The sequence below is a fragment of the Heterocephalus glaber genome, unplaced genomic scaffold, assembly GCF_053883595.1.
Source record: "Heterocephalus glaber isolate CG9 unplaced genomic scaffold, H.glaber_assembly_v1.0 deba00001610, whole genome shotgun sequence".
In the NCBI taxonomy this organism is placed as follows: domain Eukaryota; kingdom Metazoa; phylum Chordata; class Mammalia; order Rodentia; family Bathyergidae; genus Heterocephalus; species Heterocephalus glaber.
In genome coordinates, this window is record NW_028258381.1 from 6334729 (window position 1) to 6355112 (window position 20384).

A 20384-nucleotide genomic window follows, 5' to 3' on the forward strand; every position below is an offset into this window, starting at 1 on the left:
AAGTGGTTAATGGCACTATGTTTTTTACTGTATCAAATCATTTTAATTTAAGTATTCACCATATTTTTCTATCATATCTCCTAGTTCAAAAAAGAATTCAGGGAATCAGAAGACATTTTTGTCAATATTATCCAGAAAAAAACATAGTATAGCAGATACTATAAAAGTATAAGAAATAAAAGTTGTAAGGAACAGTGCCAGATAAAAAATAAAAGATTGGAAGAGCAGATATATTAAAGGACAAATGGCTGAGATACTATATTAGTTAAATTCATTTTGAGATCCATCATTGGACAGGACACACCTCCAAGAATGGCCAAAATCAGAGGCTGATAGTGGCATCGCAAGTGTTAATGCATGGAGCAACAGAAACTCTTCATTAATTAAAGATGGTGGGCAATTTTTGATGATTTCTACTAAAGAATCATACATAAATACCTGGTGGCTCTGAAAGCCTATTCCTAAGTATCTACATTCAAATGCATGTATACAGGTGTATAAGTGTGAAAAGACATGATCAAGAATGTTCATACACCTTAGTGGCAGCACCACAGTATGGATAAATAATTTACAGTATATTAATTCTAAGGAATACCATGCAGAGATGAGAAATTAACAGACTGCTCCTAAATGTTTGCAATGTGGATAGATCTCACAGCTCACTGTAGGTGAAAACAGCTGGACAAGAACATTCACAGGGACAGTCAGTGCGTGGATCTGCCCATGGTATTGAGGCCATCAGGGGTTGGCCTATAGAAATGTCAGTGGGGACCAGAGGGGAGATCTGGGCCACAGAGGACTCATTCTTTTGGACGTGCTTAGACAGCTCCGTGATTTTTAAGCAGCCCTCAGGCTCTGCAGGCAGACTCACACATGCTTGCCTGTACGCTCTGTGTGTTTCCTGCTTTGAAAACCATGTTTATCATAACCAGCGAAGATACAGGTGAAAATTTAAGGTAACCTTGTGGGAAATTTTCTCCTAAAGATTTGCCTGTTTTGTTTTATACTGAGCTGAATTTTTGTTTTTGTCTTTGTTTTTTTCTAACAGGAAAGAAGACAAGTTGAAAAGAATGAAGCTCATAATTACAAGAACTATTAACTATAACATCCAAAAAATGTTCTTACCATAATCTTGGTCTCTTGCCATGCCTGGGGGTCTCTCATCCCACTGAGAGCAGCCTTCATGCCCACCTTGTGGAACAGCAATTTCACACTTCCTTAGAGACTGCCTGATTGCCAGTGATTCACAACCCAGATGAAGTTGTACCTGTGTCAGCTTTCCTGGGAAGATATCACTTTGTGGAAGTCTTCTACAGTGATGAGGAAAGACCAGTGAGTTCCCCTGCAATGAAAATGCTCCTCAAAACTTAGCAGGTAATTCTTATAATTTCCCCTTCCCCTTCCCCTCCCACCACCTCTCCTTTGGACCTTTTCCTATTTCAAATTATCAATTATTCATTTTAATCATTTTCATCCTTACTTACACTTTCAGTTTCTCACACTAGAGATACTATTCAGTATTTACACATGTGTGTCCTATTTATTTCACTTAAGAGGATGGCCTCAATATGCATCCATTTAGCTATAAATGACTCTAGTTTCTTGTTCTTTATGGCTGAATAGTACTCCATTTAATTAAAAAAACCACATCTTCTTTATCCAGTTTCCAGGTGACAGGCACTTGGGCTGTTTCCAAACTTTAGCTATTACAAACTGTGCCGTTATAAACATAGGTGCACATATATCACTGTGGTATGATTCTTTTAATTCTTTGGGGAAGATACCAAGTAGGGGAATAGCTGGGTCAAATGAGAGGTATCGCCATACAGATTTTCACAGTGGTTGCACCAGTCTGCACTCCTACCAACAATGGAGAAGGGTTCCTTTCTCTCCACATCCCCACCAGCATTTGTTATTGGTTGATTTCCTGATAGCAGCCATTACACTTGTTGTGGGGTGAAGTGGAATCTCAGTGTTGTTTTCATCTGCATCCCTCAAATGACCAGTGATGTTGAACATTTTTTCATATATTTATTTGCTGTTTTTACTTCTTTGACTGAGAAATGTCTGTTCATTTTGGATGCCCTTTTTTGAATTGGGTCTTTGAATTTGAGGGGTCCGATTTTTTTCAATTCTTTATATATTCTAGATAGTAGACTTTTGTCTGAGGTACAGCTGCTAAAAATTTCTTCCCATATTGTAGGTTGTCTCTTAGCTGTGTTGGTAGTTTCTCTTGCAGTGCAGAAGCTTTTTAATATGATGAGATCCCAGTTGTTGATTCTTTGTGTTAGCTCCCGTGCCACTGAAGTTTTGTTCATAAAGTCTTTTCCTATGCCAATATCATTGAGAGTTCTACCTAACTTATCTTCCAGCAAGTTTAGTGTTTCTGTCTTGATATTTAACTCTTTAATCCACTTTGATCTTAGTTTAGTGCACCGTGATAGGTATGGGTCTAGTTTTAATCTTTGGTAGGTTGAAATCCGGTTTTTCTAACACCATTTATTGAACAGGTTATCTTTTCTCCAATGAGGGTGGTTGGCTCCTTTGTCAAAGATGAGGTGGCTGAGTATGTCTGGAGTTGTTTCTGCATCTTGTAATCTACTACACTGATCTTCAGGTCTGTTTCTTTGCCAGTACCATGCTGTTTTTTTCACAGTAGCTTTGTAGTATAGTTTGAAGTTGGGGATTGTGATACCCCCAGCCATGTCTCTGTTGCCTAGAATTGCTTTTGCTATTCTAGGTTTCTTCTGTGTCCAAATGAATTTTTGGATTGTTTTCTGTAGTTCTGTCAAGGATATTGTTGCAATTTCAATCAGTATTGCATTAAATCTATATAGTAGTTTTGGAAGTATGGCCACTTTCACTATATTGATTCTTCCTATCCAGGAACAAGGGACATCTTTCCATTTTCTTATATCCTCTTCGATTTCCTTCTGATGCATCATGTTCAGGTACAAACACCCAATGATAAATGTAAATGTATTGTATACCTAAAACATACCAATTAATATATAAATAAAAAAAAAACTTAGCAGGTACTGATAAAACCACACCACCACTGGTGATTGGTCCTGAGGGGGCCCAGAACTCATCTTCATGGGCTGATAAGCCTGAAAATTGTAAATGTTTAAATCTCCATACTTTGTTATTTCACTCATTATTTCATACATTCACCAAACACTCATCGATGTCTTACAATGAGCGAGATATCGGATCACTTAAGATGAAAAATGTCAATGCCCAATTGTTGTCCACAATGCACAGCAATACTTCCTGTGGAATCCAGGTCTGTTTGGCCCAGGGCTGGACAAAACTGAACTCTGTTTGAAGCTTCCCTGGCCATAGGCTATCTGTCCATGGGAGTCTTCGTTGACCTGGCCACCACTGTCCCCTTCTTCTGACCAATGGGATACGTTTTCTAGTCTCTCTGCTTAGCTTTAGACCTAGTGTGTGTCTTCAAGTTTGGCCCAGTGTCCCCAGCATGGGGAAGGACTGAGCTTCACAAAATGCCTTATAAAGGGTGTGGGGTGGGAGAGACACAGGTCAGACATGCCACATGGGTGGGTATGAATCCTCAATATCCCCTGCTCAGGGTGACATCCTCTCCCTGGCAATGAGGAATCCACCAGCCACAGAGGGCTGCTGGGCATAGCTGGTCCAAACTGAGATGTGCCCAAGAGTAAAGTGCACACAAGATTTCAAAGACTTGTTGCAAAGAAAGAAAGGTAAGAGAACCTTCAGAATTATATGGAAGTGGCAGTGTGCTGGATGTCTAGTGTGAGGTGGATGATGCACTGTCACTCAGAGTCTAGTGGGGCAACTTAAGCTGTATGCCACCTTCCATGCTCCAGGGGGTTCTAAGAATATATCCTGAACCCAGAAAAACACCCATAAGCTAGGGTTTGGAGAGGAGGGACTTCAAAGCAAGAGTGGAATCTGTTTGATTCTCTGAACCTTTGCATTCATTAGAGAATTTGCTTCCCAGAATTAATTCTAGTGGAAGGAGTCAGCTTCAAAGAATTTGTATTTGGAATGCTCCTGGGCCCCACCCACGCCTCTTAGGGGGAAGGATGCTGTCCCTGTTCTGTTCCTGGCCTGTTCCTTTAACTGAGCATGGTCTGCCCTGGCCTGTAGAGTCAGGGTCAGGGTCAGGATGGGACCTTGTCCTCTCCCATCCAGGGCCTGGGGCTCTCAGTGCCCCAGGCATCATAAAGCCTCAGGTGTCCCTGGCTCACAGGTTGTACAGCAATTGTGAGAGTGGATCTTGAGATGTCTCTGAAGGCACAGAGTGAATTAAATTCTCAGTGCCCTGTGCCACTGAGGGCTTGCCCTATGTCACTTGCCAACAGTGGTTCTACCCCAACACTGAGTGTGAAGAGAAGACTTCTATATCCATGCTTGGGGCACCCACATACACACACACTTATATAACACAATCATCCACACACCCATGCATGCATTTACATACCGGGCTCATTCACACACACACACACACACAAACCTTCTCCAGTCCCCACTGTAATGCCTATACCAAGGACCAGCCCTGGCTGCTGGTAAGAGGTGTTGAGTGGGAAGGTGGTCCTGGTCACAAGATGTAGACTTCCTTTCTCCCCATGATGTCTCCCTCCATTGCCAACAGGAAGATGGGGCCCACTCTCCACTGTGAAGAGGGAATTTCTTCTCTGCAGCTCAGCCCCAAGCCTTTCTGCTCTCCCTCCACTGCCTGAAGAAATCTCAGCTCTTACAACTTATTTGGAAAAAAGTTCTACTTTGAGACAAATTGCCTATTTTTATCTTATTATTATTTAATATTTCATATGTTTATATGTCATAATCCGAAGTAGATGGCAAGTTTCTTAAGGTCAAAGATCCAGTGGCTTAATCCGGGCACACAGCCCTGGGTGTGTCTAGATTGTGAGCAATGATCATTTGTGGGCAGGGAAACTACGGGCCTTTTCCATCCCCACATGGCGTTTTATTCATTTCCAGCTTTGCCCAGGAATGGCTCAGGACTAAAGTATGCCAAGTCTTGATCTAAGTTGGAAATTAAATCCTTGTGGAAACTTTTGGGTCAGTTGGCTTTGTTTGGGGCCTGCCTGCATTTTCGGTATTTTCCCCTGCTCCAAATTCCATTTGACTTTGTGCACCCTTGCCAAATCAGTGCAGGCGAGTGGATTCCAGGGCATTTCTGAATCAAGCAAGCATCAAGAGCTAGAAGGAATAAGGTGGGCTTTTCAGAGAAATGTGGGCTGCCAACTGGAGAAACGAGGCTCACTGTGTGCAGTGCCCTGCAGACCAGGCCAGCCGCTTAGCTCTGTCCAAACTCCTCCACAGGGCAAAAGAAGGGTCACTCATGTCACTGGTCACTGACCTAGACAGAAAGCAGTGACAGCAAGAACTGCCCCAGGAAGCACTGCTGTGAGGTGGCCTGGCCAGGACAGAAGCAGAGAAAGACTTTTTCACTCCTGCCCAGCCTGAGACCCTGAACTAGTCCCTGGGACAGAGCACAGCTCAGGATCCTGTCGGAAATCCACATTCCTGACTGTGCCAGTCACACCTCTGCTTCCCTCTCCACGTGCCTATGTCCTCCATCCACTGCAGAGCCAGGCAGCACAGCTGGACACCCTGGCCAGGACACTGGCTCCCTGGCATTGGTGAGTGCTGCCTGTGAAAGTACCAGGCTGATCCTTTTCCTCCGAGCTTTGTCATCACACCCCCTCCTACCCCAACTTCTAGATGTGAAGATGGCAAGTACAACAGACCCCAACCAGTTCTAGCTGGAGCTCCCCTAGCATGGAAGGTGCAGAGTGTCCTGAAGGTCAGCATGACAGGCTGGATACCAGTCCCTTCTACATATCCTGGAGGACACCACGGGAACTACTGCTACAAAGCCTGAGGACTCCCGCTGGCCTCTGAGAGTTCCTGGGGCAGGTGGGGCTCTGATATGGCCTCCTGAGCACCACCGTGATGTGGGAATGGGTCCCAGGAAGAAGTAGTGGGGAGAGGATCCTAAGATTCTGGTAGGGCAGAACCCAGTCTCAGATTAGAGCAGTACTGGCTGCTCTGTTGGGGGAGGAGGCTGGTGGGAGGACACTGAGCTCCTCCCCTCCCTCTCCAGGTGGACTTTGGGCTCTCTGTGAGGTCACTGCCTTCCTGGAGAAGCAGCAGCTACACCTTCCTCTCATCTCAGTGCTGTGTGCTGAGTACTCCCCAGGTCCTAAGGAAAATTAAGACAAGACATGGAACACCTCACCTTCTAGGCTCAGGATGGTGCTGCCCCAGGAGAGGGTCCTTGCCCTATGCCATGTGCAGTGCAGAGAAAACTACTATTTTATGAAGTCAAAATTTAATATTTTCATACCTGTTTTATCATAGATTCAGAACTGAACTTTAATTAACATCTCTAAGCAGCTGATTTTATGATTTGTATTATTTTCAGGCTTGACTCCGTATTTCAATAGAAATCTTAAATAATATTTAACAGTCTCAAAACTCTTGTTAAAGGTTCATAAGCAGTGTACAGTACCAAGATATTAGAATGTGCCCTTCTTTTCAACCCAACATGCCTGGTGAAGTGGAAACATGAGTGAATTATTATTTTACACACTGACAGCTTCAGGCAGGAGCCCCAGATGGTTATATCCCCAGAATTCAACTGTAATGGAATCAAATAAATAATTGCAAACAGAATGTGCAAGAACGAATACATGTGGGATGATACTGCAAAATGATTCTGATAATATTTTACATTTGTAAAGAATGGAATCCTTTTGAGCCTCTGAATCCTTGCATTAAAGCATTTGCACATAAATCTAAGCAAAAGAACTACAGAGCAAAAGAGCTACAGGGTGGGACTGGAGACCTTGTACCTGAGGAAATGGATTCTCACACTATCAAATGATTGACAAGGAACATCAAAAAAAAAAAAAAAGCAAAATGAGACTACGAAATTTTTACTTATGATTTTGATTTTAGTTTACTTCTCTTGTACGGTTGAAAAACAAAGTGCTTCATTCTTTTTTTTATTATTCTTAAGTTCTTTTATTGGTACATTTTAGATGTACATTAGGTTTACATTTATCATTGGGATCTTGTACCTGTACATGATGTATCTTGGTTCTTATTTTTTCCCCATTACCTGTGCGCCCTTCAGCCCCTCCACCCTTCCCTATTTACATAGATTTCATTTCCATTTTTTTTCTTTTCTCATAATTTTTCCTTTCCCTTCTTTCCTTTCCCCTTCCCCTCCCTTCACCCCTAACTCTTTGGACTTTTTTCCTATTTCAAATTATCAATTATTCATTTTAATAATTTTAACTCTTATTTACACTTTCAGTTTCTCACACTAGAGAAACTATTCGGTTTTTACACATGTGTGTCCTATTTATTATTTTATTTTAAGACGGGATCTCACTAAGTTGCTAAATTGCCAGGCTGGGCTCAAACTTACTGTTTTCCTGCCTTAGCCTCACAGAATGCTGGGATTACAGACATGTGCCACTAACCCCAGCTTGATTCTTATGTCTAGAGCCAGTCAGTTTAGCAGAAGCAGTCCTGAGTAGAGGGCAGGGGGACATTTGTGTGTTGAGGCTTTGAAGGGGCTGAGGAGGGGGCTGTCACCCAAGGTCTGCCATCCTTTCTAACTCTCACAAAAACTCTCAGGGCTGAGAGTGGCCACATCTATTCTACTTGTGAGAAAACTGAAGAACATACTACAGGGTCTTATCCCAAGGCATGGCTCACCCTGTGTCTGCACAGGTCCTACTCCCCACTCAACACAGATACTATGTGCCTGAGACTCTGTCTCGATGAAGGAGAGTGCTCATGGGAGATAGGCAGTGCTCTACTTCATTCATGGAACTCCCTGAGTAAAGGGAGATCCACTAGAATCCAAGGACAGCCACAGTTTGATTCTTCATTGAGCTCATGTTGACTCCAGAAAATTTCTCCAAAATTACGTACTACATAAATTGTGGGGATAGAGGGAAGTGCAGACTTGATTGGCTTGGGAGCTGCCCAGGGAATTTGGATGGGCACACTGTGGTGTGTCTGGGTAGGTCATCTAGGCAGCTCTGCCCTTCAGTAGTATATCTGGTCTTCATCCCCTCCTCTCTGGTGCTATTTCCCTGCTCAGCTTCCTGGTCACCATGAACTAAGCAGCTTTGCTCCATCATGCCCTTCTGCCTTGGAACCAGCCAACTATGGACTGAATCTCCTGAAACCTTGAACAAATTAAACCTCTCCTCCTTGAGTTATGGGTGTTAGGTATCATGTCCCAGTGACAGAAAGGTGACTGGGACATGAATGTGACCCTATTTCCAGACTGCATGTGCTTGTTTTTTTCTTAATTGTGTATCCATAGCCAGAAATATTCGGCCATCAGGTAAAAGAAGTGCTTTAAGCTATTTTTTTTAATTCAATGAAATCAGTTTGTGTGCTAGTCATGGTGTATAGCATGACAGCCAAAGAGAGTCCTCTTCTTTCATCTCTGATTGTGCTCTAGAAGAGGAAGACGTTTACTCAGTTTGTTCAAGTGGCAACAGGGAGGTAGAATGGGAACAGGCACATGATGTGGTAAGCAGGACAATGGTGAAGTCCTGATCCTTTCTCTGAAGAATGGCTTTCCTAGAGAAGTCAAGGCACCCCAGCACCGTGTCAGCAGCTGGGAACTCTAATCATATTCCATGTTTTCCGCTGTCCAGCATACAGTAAATCATATTACAATCTTTCTAAAAGGTGATTTTTCCCTCCAACCACACACATATTAAGAAATAAATTCTTCCTTGCTTCTCTGGTTTGATTAGCAAAGAGCACTGTGGTCACCAGATTGCAGAAAGTCATTCCACTGGGAGGAAAAAAGCCACAGTGGAAATATGCCAGTGGTTCAGGAACCATGCAGCTCCACGTGGAAGTTCCTCAGACAAGGTCAAGCTTCCCTCCTGAATGCCAGCTTCCTTCCCCGTAGCAGGTGGTCTGTCCTGCTCAGTGTGGAGTCAATGAAGACAAACATTCTGCCTGGCAGACAGCAGGGCCCAGAGGGTGATAGGAAGAGGACTGCTCCATGCCGACGTGACCTGGTTTGTCACAGAGTGGGGAAGGAGGCACACAAAAAGTAGTTTCCTAGTCATCTACACATTGTGACTGAGAAAAAATAAAACAAATTTTTAAAACAAGCAAAATTTAATTTGCAAATCTGTAAACTACAGCCTATAAAAGAAGAAAAAAATAGACTGGGTGTGGTAGTTCACACCTGTAATCCTGGCACTCTGGGAGACTGAGGCAGGAGGATCACAAGTTTGAGCCCAGCCCAGGCAATTTAACAACTTAGCAAGACCCTGCCGCAAAATAAATAAATAAAAAGGGCTGGGGTATAGCTTAGTGAAAAGGCCCCGAGTTCAATCCTTAGTACCAAAAATAAGAATAGGAAGGAAGGGAAGATAGGAAAGATAGAGGAAAGAGAGGGCTGGAAGAAAAGAAAGGGATAGAAAGGAGGGGAGGGAAGAGAGAGGGTGGAAGGAAAAGCTCAGCCCCTCTGGCAGGTGAGTGTGAGGGTCTGAGATAGGCTGAGGAGTTTCATCACTCAGCTCTGGGTAGAAACACATGCTAATAGTATATACTATATAATTCACTAATGATATATGCTATTATTAAAGTGTGAAATACACATTTTCTAATTTTCTCCCTGCAGGCTATATCACAAGGTGGACTTTAGATTTCAAGCTGACATTGTAAACATGGGCCAGTGCTGTGGCTACCCAAATGGGGTGCAACTGAGCCTCTGTGGGCTCTGCATCTCAAACTCTTTCATTCCAACTATGTTGCCTGTTTATCATAAAAAGGCTTTAGAACTGGCAGTGGATGAAAACCTTTTGTTTTGAAGGCCTGCATGATCTGGTTGTTGCTATCTTTTTTTTATTGCTTTTATTTCCTATGACTTATTATCTCCAGAGAGCTCTAAAAATGTAATCTCTCTTTTTGTATCAGTGGAAATGGATGATGATATCAGAGATCAGCAGTGGGAAATGTGTAATTGAGAAACACCAGGCTGAGGGCGCTTTCCCAAGGTCAGCTGGTCTACCCGTGGGAGTGGGAGCTGAGTCAGCTGCTCCAGTCTCAACTTAGAGGGCAAGATGCAGCCTAGATACACAAAAGTATCTCCTCCATAAAACCAAGTCTTAGCATGATCTTGAGAAAACATGCTGCTAGCACCCCAAGTTGCTCTGAGGTAGGGTTGGGGCCTAGGAACAGGAGCCCCAGAGGGCATTGGCGGCTGCTGACTCTGGGTTTCCTAGCAGTTTCCAGAACAACTCCAGCAACTCGATTTTGTCTAGGAAAGAATATCTAACCAAATACATAATTAGCCCAATCCAATCACTACCCCCAAATGTCCCTGTGTTTTTCCTCTTGTACATATCATATGTTAGGAAGAAAATGGCAATTGCCCAGGATTCCCATCTGCTTTATCTAGGCCAGGTCTCAAATCTAGTTTTAGAATTTTTCTCCATCTGCTAAACAGTTTCTGGTACTTTGAAGTTGATCAAATATTAGCTAATTTCTCCACAATGTCCAATGTCTTTTAGCAAATTGTGAAGAAATAAGAGAATTAATTAATTGCATTTCGTCTATTTTTTTCACCAGGTCATTGAAACAGCTTCCTGCCATAGTTACTGCTTTTGGTATCAAATAATAAAATTCCACTCCCACTAGCTGAGAGTGATGGGCAAGGAGGTCAGTGTGCAGGCCCAACAAGCCCACAGCAGGCTACTCTCTGCATCTGTGAAGGCCCTCTAGCCCTAAGACGTCCTACCAAGCAGACTCAGTCCTCATTCATAAAATGACACTGAATAGTGTTGAGTTCACATAGAAAGAAATACAGCCTCCAAGCGCCTGCCCAGAGGCCTGGCTCTGTTCATGCCCACCTCTGTGTTGTGCCAGAAAACCACAGCTCTCTCCATGCATTCCTCTTCCCTTTCCCAGCCCTCACAATAATAACCTCAGGTCTGTTCACAGCAATGTGGACATTCCCAGCAGGGCCCTTCAGGCTCCCAGCCTTTGCCAGGACCCTGTTCTGAAGCTACCTCCACATTTGGGCAATTTGTCAGAACAGCACCCCACTCCCAGTTCCAGTTGGGTCTTAGTTCATGGAGGCTTCTGTGAGAAAATCCCATGGGACTGAGTGGCTTAGGAGCAAGAAACTTTACTCCTCATAGTTTAGAAACTTTACTCCTCATCCAGAGATGAAGAGGTGCAGGTGCAGGCAGATTCAGTATCTGATCAGGGCCCATTTTCTCAGAACAACTTTTTGCTAGGTCCTCACATGATGAAAGGAGCTGAAGAGTTCTTAGTTCTGTTTTTGTAAGAACACTAATTCATGAAGGTTCCATGCTCTGTGGAGTGGCTGCCTTGTATAGAGTGGACATTGTCCTGTGGAGTGGCACCTGTCCCCTGGAGTGGGTACCTGTCCTGTGGATTGGGCATTGTCCTGGGGTATGGGCTCCATGTCCTGTCCTGTGGTGTGGGTGCCATGTCCTATCGAGTGGCCTCCTGTCTGGTGTGAGCACTGTCTGTGAAGTGGGCGTTCTCCCACAGAAGGGAGTGACGCCCTTATCCAGGCCATCCTGCCCTGTGGTGTAGGCCCTGTGGACTGTGGGTAGGCCATTCTAACTATGGGATGAGGCTTTTGTGACATGGGCCTGCCCTGCTGAGAAGCTCCACTACGGATGAGGAGCAAAACTTCAGTACCCAGCTGATTCGTCTGTATAGTCTGCCTGAACTGTGGGGCTGGAGGACATTTCTGGTCACAGCATGGGGCCACGCCCACGCAGGCTTCTGTAGCTCCTTCCATTGCCAAGAGTCTGACCCATCAGTTCAGAACCAACCCTGAGCACCTGGTTTAGCAGTGTCCCTGAGAATTCCAAGCCAGCACCCACTGGCTGTCTGGTACCCTGAACCTTCCATCCGGAAGGAGCAGCATTCACGCAGGCTGATTTCAAGATCCAATCTCAGCCCACGTCTGTTTGCTTGTCATTTAGTGACAAACTCCAGTGGCTTTGAGAATAACAGGATCACCCACATGTGAATATCCTCAGCATTTTCGTTTTCTGTCCTGCTTGCTAAGGAGAGTTTTATATCTGCCTACTCAATTTCTTTTTGGCATGAGGTCCAATGTGAATGGTTTCAGAGGAGGCAGAGGTCAGGTGCCAAGGAACCACTAAATAAGCATTTCATATTACTTAAAATTATGATGTTTAAACATTTATGCATACATACCTAGAAGAAAGAATAGGAATGAAATAAAGAAAGCACTCCAGTCCACATCCAAGCCAGGGGTGAGATAATCCACTACTCTTTTCTCTACCAAAGGAAGTGGACCATAATAGAAGAAGAAGTCAGAGTCTGTGTTTATTAGTATATAATAAGTTAATAGATTGAATTTACTGGCCACCCTCTACCAACTTATTCAGCATATCCTTAAAAATTTGAATGAATTTCAGCTGTAATTCTGAATCCCTGAATAAAACAGAAATTATTCCATGATTTCAAGTTTCTAGTTGGAAAGATAAACCATAAACATAAAACAAAGAAAAGTATTAGTCCACACCCTGGGTATTATCAGACAGGATTGTGCAAGAATATATAATCTCTGCTTAAGAATAGAAAGTAAGAGGTATCTCCCAATGTTTTCTATAAATAACATGAAGATACCCTTGTGGGGTTTTTTCAGGTGAATACATTCTGTTATTTCAGAAACCACCCTTAGTAGCACAGATAAAGTTGTTCAAATATTTGCTAAATCTGATCTCCTAGGCCACCAACCTTAGGTTATGCCTGTAAAAGTTGAGCACGACTATCCATGCTGCTTTCTAACTAGTTAGAAATCCTTACTCTCTGTAGACATCCAGGGACCAGGCTAACTTTTCTGGCAATAGAAGAAGTATTCACAGTGTTTATATGTTCAGTACTTGTAAAATGTTCAACCATAAACATCTTTCCCCACCATGACCATAAGGTTTAAGGCACCAAATGCAGCTAAAGTTCCCAGGGTCTTATAACTAACCATTTCTGCTTAATGGTGAGCATCAAATCCTGAGATATCAGGTATACAGCCAATCACCCTTTGTCCATTAATCTCTTAATTATTAATGTTGATTCTAAAGATACAGCTTCATTTGGAAAGTCCTAAAAATATTAGAAGTCAAACAAACCCCTATATTTGTAGCAGCCTGGTACACAACTGTCAGAAGATGAAAAAACTCCCCACCAACAATGAGTGTATGGACACGTGGTGACGTGTCTATATGGCTGGATGTGGTTCCACCTTGAAAAGGAAAGGAAGACAGACACACACTGTAGTGCAGTTCACAAGAGGACATCTGCTGTACAGTAGTGATCTGTCCAAACTCCTCCACAGGGCAAAAGAAGGGTCACTCATGTCACTGGTCACTGTCCTAGACAGAAAACAGTGACAGCAAGAACCACCAAAGTGCCCACTCTCCCTGCAGCTGCACAGTCACCCTGTGCCTCCTGCACATATGTCCCAAATATGTGGCTTTAGACCTTGTGCAGAGGATCTTAGGTGATGCATGCCATCCCCAGGCATGGGAGGTCTTATCAGAAATTAGCAACTGGAAAGCATCAATATGTACTTGCTTCCAAAAACATCAATGAATATGTACTTTTTGAAGAGACAATAAAAACTATTGTGTATATTTCAGGTATTTAATTTTTTAATGTTGCTTTCTCAGCCAAAGGGCTTTTTTTGTGGGGGGGGGTCAGTGACTCAATCTTCTAAATATATCCTCTCTGATATTTATAGAGACAATTAAATCAATCAATAACATTTTGTTTTAATTAGAGATATTTCCCCCTTTTCCGACCCCAGCAGAGGCATAAATTTCCTCACATCTGCTGTACAGTAGGATCCCATGTCTATGAAGTGTCCAGAGCAGGCAAGTCCATAGAACCAGAAAGCAGACATGTCATGTCTCAGGCCTCAGGCTGTGGGAGTGACACCTCAGTGGGTTAGGGTTTCCTTTTGGGTGATGCTGTATTGGAACTAGACAGTGGTGATGGTTGCACAACGTTGTGAATGTGCTAAAAGCCAGGGAAGTACTCACTTTACAGCCTTTAATTTTCTGTTATATGAACTTTATATCAATTTTATTAATTTAGTTCAATTTTAATTATTTATATCAATTTAGTTCTTTTTAATAATTCCAAGAGAAACACTAGGCCATGGCTTGGATGCTCTGGTCCAAGTCCAGCACCTCAGTGGGTCAGATAAAAGCAACAGGGACCCTCTGGGAAGCAAGACTATCAGTCCTCAGCACCCCAGGACACAGCTTCGAGTGGGAAACTTGCAGATGGGAGCCTCTGCTGTTCTCAGCCCAGGAGCAGGAAGGCAGGGACTCAGGAGATGGGAGGGGAGGAGGGATGGGGGGGTGCAAAACCAGGCTGTGAGCTCAGAGTCTGTGCTGTGAACAATCACCACAGAGTAGATAGACAGGTAGATAGATAGATGATAGATAGATAGATAGATAGATAGATAGATAGATAGATAGATAGAGATAGGGGCATTTAACATGATCTAGATACATACAAAGTACATTCATGTCCATATAAAACACTTCAGAGTCTACAGTAATAGTTGTTAATATAATCAAACTCAAATTGGCTTTGAGCAACAGGGAAGGATGCCAAGTCGGGGTGGTCTCTTTCATTTCTTTTATGGGAAAAGACACAGACACCAACACACAGAGCCACATAGGTAGAAAGCCTATGAGCGGCAAACTCCCCAACACACATGGTCACAGCAATGTGTTCTGGAAGCCCGTAAATACAGTTTTCATTGGCATGTGAGGCTGCTAGCAAGTGTCTTGGATTCTTGTCTTCGTGTTTGACTCACTCCTGTATAAAAGGGAAAAGACAGTTTTCATCATCCAGTGTATTCACACAACCAAAATGCACAAGACCAAACAAAAGTTCAGTTTTAAGGAGAAACGCATAGTGTGTGTGGACAGAAACTAGAGCCCATGACACTGTAATTTCAGGTGGAAGTCCTGTGACAGGAACAAGAAGAGCCAGTATAGCATCTCCCTCCTCCACAGAAACTCAGGGTGATAAGCAAAGCTCTTGGTGAGGTCAGAAAATGGCTCTGACTCAGCCTCCTTGCACACCTAGGAAGGTGTACAGGCTCCTGAAGGTACCAGACCTCCCCATAGCACTTGCCTCAGTTGGACCTACAGATGTAAGATGATGAGATATGAATGAAGAAAGGAAAGACATATGGTACTTAACTCATTTTCTAAAAGGCGTGTGCACAGGTTGAGATGGAGAAGTGCCAGCAGGCTTCCCAGCTCCCCCAGGGTATAAGGACTGACAGCGTCTGAGAACTGGCCAGAACCCCAGTCCAGGGCTTGGCAAGCCTCTCCTCTTGGGGCAAGCCCAGTTCCACGCTCCACTGAGGCAACATTCAGCTTGCAGGGTGTCTCGCTGTGAAAAAGTGGCAGATGACAAGCACACCAGGATGGCTGGAATGTTCAATACATGCTAACTGTATAGCATGCTCTTTGATACATAAACATTTTATGATACTAAAAGAATTACAAACAAATCATTGGCTTTAATCAAGGAATTCTAGCAATATACAATTCCCTTGAGTGAAATAAAATAAGCTTTGCTTCATAGAAACACATGAAATTTTACTCACTCCAAATTCTTAAGTGACACAAAAGAATTGCTCTAAATTTACTACTGGTGTAATAGAATTCTACTGAATGTCCTCTAAATCCCCAAAATGTTCTTTTAAAAAACATTTGTTACATAAATCATCATAAAAAACAACTAGCATGTGCTCCCAATCTTATTTGAATATTTCCTCAATTGGAGCACATCATGTTGGTGTAGAAGATACACATCATGTGGAATTAATCTCTTAATTTATTTGGAGTCATCCCTAAAATGGAGTAGACCAATCATTTAGTGGCATAATAAGGAACAATGTAAGTAGAAAACAGTCAAATATAAAAGCTTATAATTAAAGAGGGTCATCCAGAAATTCAGAAAGAGGAATCAGTTGTTTAGGTGGAAGGTTATTTCTGGGTGCCCCCTGGACCCCTGGCCTTGAAACTCCATGCACCCATTCCACACAGCCACCATTCCGGCACTAGCACTTAGCAGGATCTCAGGGAACTCTGTTTGCTTTCCCTTAGCTCACCTCCCTCCAGCGCTATGGGTTTAATCTCTGGTGTTTTGGGTTAGGCAGGACCGGAGTTTGCTTCTGACCTTGTGGCTGCAATGTCTGCACTTATTCTGCCTGCCCTGTATTGGACCCTGTGTGTTGACAAGGTTGGCACCTTTGCTCCCAGAACTTTGTAAGACAGGGCTGTCTCTGGCTAGGAGGAGACATGTCCATCCCTGTGCACTGGTGCATGCTGTGTGAGGACTGGACATCAAGGGGTAGAGGGTGGGGATCAGATTTATATATACAACCAGATTCCACAACCCAAGGGGTCTTCCCCTCCTATCTCAGTCCCTACCCCAGGTCCCAAACTGGAAAAACATTTTGTCAGTCGGCTGCCTTGAACTAAGACCTTGAAGTTGTGGGAAGATGGCACAACATACTTACCCCCCTCTATATTGTCACTTCAAAATGATCATGGGTGACTTGCCCTGACCTTACTACAAGAAACATGAGATGTGCCAGTCATTGTCCTCTTGCCCTGCCTCTAGCCTCTTCCCAGAAAACCGCAGGGACTCCCACATCTAGGCTTCTGCAGGGCTCAGTAGCTTGGGGACACCTGGCAACAGCTCACTGCAGGATCTAAAGGGTGCATTCTACTTGTCAGGGAAGAGATACAGGGGCAGGTCTGGCTGTTGAGTCCCCATCCAAGAAGAATTCTGCAGGACTCCAGCTGCTCTCTTAGCACATTCCACAGGTCACAGATAATGTCAACTGACTCTCTTGGGAGGGAAGTCAGCTGCCAGAGTTTACCAGAGGCTAGGGTTGTTCCAGACCTCATCCCTCTCACCTCTGCAGACACTTCTTTTTTTTTTTTTTTTTTTTTTTGGTACCGGGGATCCAACTCGGGACCTTGTGTTTGCAAGGTAGGTGGTGGAAACACTGAGCTAAATCCCCGGCCCTACAGGCACTTTCAATGGGCAAAAGGGAGAAAAAGAGCCACCAGCAGATGGTGGCCACTCTAGGAGGGAGGCCATGGCCTGCTCAGGGCACTGTTCCTCTGCCAGTGGTCATGATACAGGCAGCACTCTGCATGGCAGCTTCAGTTTAAGGGCCACCCATCACTGCAGGAGTGGCCCGGAGAAGAAAGGGCCTCCTTCAAGCCCTCTGGAGTGAGGGGCTGGATCTCACTCCTGGAGAAACTCATGGAAGTCTCAGGAGCTTCAGGCAGCTTGTAGATAAGGCCTTGGCCTCAGATCCCTAGCTCTAGAGTAGACCAACACTTGTTATCACAGCTCCTGTTCTCCAGAGTCTGCAATGTAGTCACTGCTAAGTGCAACACATACTTCTAACCACCAACAGCTATGCTTAGAGGCCTCCTGCTACCCCAGGCCCCATTGCCACCACCACACAGGTGGAGCTCTGGTGACTGACTACAGAGCTCCACAGTGCTCAGTGCCTCACTCTGGCTCTCATTTGTGTCCTGGTTCTTCATAACAACCTCAGCCTTACAGCAGCCAGGCCCTACTTGTGGGCAGCATCCCCAGGAAGGTTGTCTACCCTTTTGGGTGCCCAAGGGAAGAAAATCACACCCCCAAAGAACAGAAGTGGCTGTCTCAGTTAAAAGTGTTTGGCTCTTCCATCTGTAGACTCTATGCAATGACAGCTGAGACTCTCTTCCCGGGGACCTCCAGTGTCACTGGAGGAATGAACAGATCTTTGCAAATGTGAATACCAGCATCCTGTCCATGCAGCTCACCCCAACCCTCACAGGACCAGCTTCTCCATCAAATCTTCCCCACCATGGACAGTCAAAACTTGGACTTAGAACTAACTGTGGCAGAAGGTGGGCAACACAGTCAAGAAACAGTGATCCCCTCCATAAAACCGATTCACTGCTCAAAGTCAATGGAAAATCCAGCTATGGAGGACGGTCTCCAGGGAGCAGGGGTCAAACCCAGCAATTCTGGAGACTGCAAAGGAGCCAGAGGCAACTTGAAGAGATTATTTTAAAGTACTATCATAGATTTTTGCATGGATATTTTAAAATACATTAAAAATTTAAAGCTTAACAATAGTTTTTAAAACTAAATTAAAATCATTATATCAAACCAATTAATGTGTCTGAGGCAATGCACCAAGGCATGCTTCTATCTAGAATACAGAGCACACAGAAGGAGCTGTTTTTGCAACAAAAGGTGTGATTTAGAAGTTGTGAGGATGGAGCATCAGGTGAAATTTAGAGAAGCCTCAGCACGACAGTTTTGCAAAGTGAACACTAAGATTCCAGAACACCCAGAAATGAACCTAAGTGAGTTATGTTATATGTCCTCCAAGACAAGACCATCTGCCTCAAACAGGACCACCCAGGCTCAAATAGTCGGGAGCAGCACTGATGCCCAGGGCTGTGAAATCCTCGCAGTCTCCCCAGGTTTGAGCTCAATGAAGCAGGAACCATGGCATATGCCAACCACAGGGAGAAAATCCCCACCAGTTGTACCTGAAAGGTACAAGCCAAAGGTGAGGAAATGAATCACCTAAGGTTTACAGTGAAGAATACTGATATTCATCTGTATCCTCCTTTAAATAGTTAAAATTTAAGTAAATAGCAATCCAGTGACCAGTTAAAATTAACTTTGATCTTAGGGATCAAGAAACCCAAGAAATTGCCCCATGAGCTTTCTTTGCTAAGTTAACCAGTTTTTTTCTTAACTAAACAGTCATAAAATCATTAAAGTGTTTTGAGAATTTCAACTTACACAGGTCATTTGCATCAGCAGGGTGGTACAAGTCTTGAAGAGCTTTAAGCCACACAGAAAGGCCCTCAGGTGGAAATGGGGTGCAGGCCCTGGAGCAGAGACAATTGCTTATTGGAAGTTGAAAATATTGTAAGTTGAAAATCTATTTAATATGGGTAACAAACCAAATATCACAGCTTAGCCCAGCCTACCTGAAACATTCTCAAAAGACTTACCCTTGCCTACTGCAAAGTCTGTTTTACAATGAAGTGTTCAATATCCTATGTAATTTGTTAGAAACTGTACTGGAAGTGGACAGCTGGATGGCTATTTCATTTCACTCTCATAACATCAAACCTCCACTCATCAGGGCCTCTGCCCTCTAAAGAATGAGCTGGTGATGGATGCAAAGCTATAGGGCCACAGAAGCAGAGCAAGTGGGAGTCACACCAAAGTGCATCAGACATTTCATTTGTACTCAGTCTTGCTGAGAATCCCTCCAACTACTCAGAAAGGGCACAGAGATCATATTTTTCTTCTGAGACTTAATGAGGCAAATGAGGGGCACCCGGTACTATTGTTCATGGGTAAAAGCTGATGCTTTTTAGAAAGAAAAATGACAGCACAGTCTTCTATGAATCATTCATCAGAATGAAGGAGACATTTAGGACCAATTGGCAGGAAGCTGGCTCTTCTTGAAAATTTCCGTAGCTTTGAGCTGTTGGAAGAGCTGTCCTGTGCCAGGACTGGAAAAAGAGAAATCACTAGCTAATTTCCAAACATGTGGAGAAAGTACTGGTTATCACACAGAAGCCATCTCTAACCTCCCGGGCTGATCCAGCGATGGAAGATGAGTAACATCTTCAGTCATCACAACAGGTCTGAGTGTGCTCACTTCTGGCGGAGAAACTGAAGTCTAGCTCACAGGCTCGAAAACAAGGGAGGCAGTTCTATTCCTGTGCTGGTTGGATCACATCACTCAGTAGGACAAATAGCAAGGACACCCCACGAACATACCTGTGTTTCCCAGCTAGATCCCAACATTTCAGTTTAATAAATGATTCTCCTCTACATGGAGGAGAATGAGTCTCTCAGGAAAAAATGTTGAGAAATGCCACAAAGCTCAATGTTATCTCTATATACTTTAAGCCGTGTATAATCACCCTGATTTAGCAGGTGTTGGTGGGGACACTGAAATGTCTGAGAACCCAACACAAGCACCAGTGACCCCTGCATCTCCATGGGGTCAGGAGGCAGAGCAGCTAGCACCAACAGACAGGGAAGTCAGCCAGGGCAAAGCAACACCAAACACCTGTAAACAGCTCAGGTCACAACACAACATCCTCCCATCATAGCACAGAGACAGGGACAAAGGTCAGCAGGAATCCAGAAGTATCCAGCTCCCATTCAGTCAGCCACTTCCAGGTATGTGCAGCAAGTTCTCTAGGCTCAGCCAGCAGATGCTG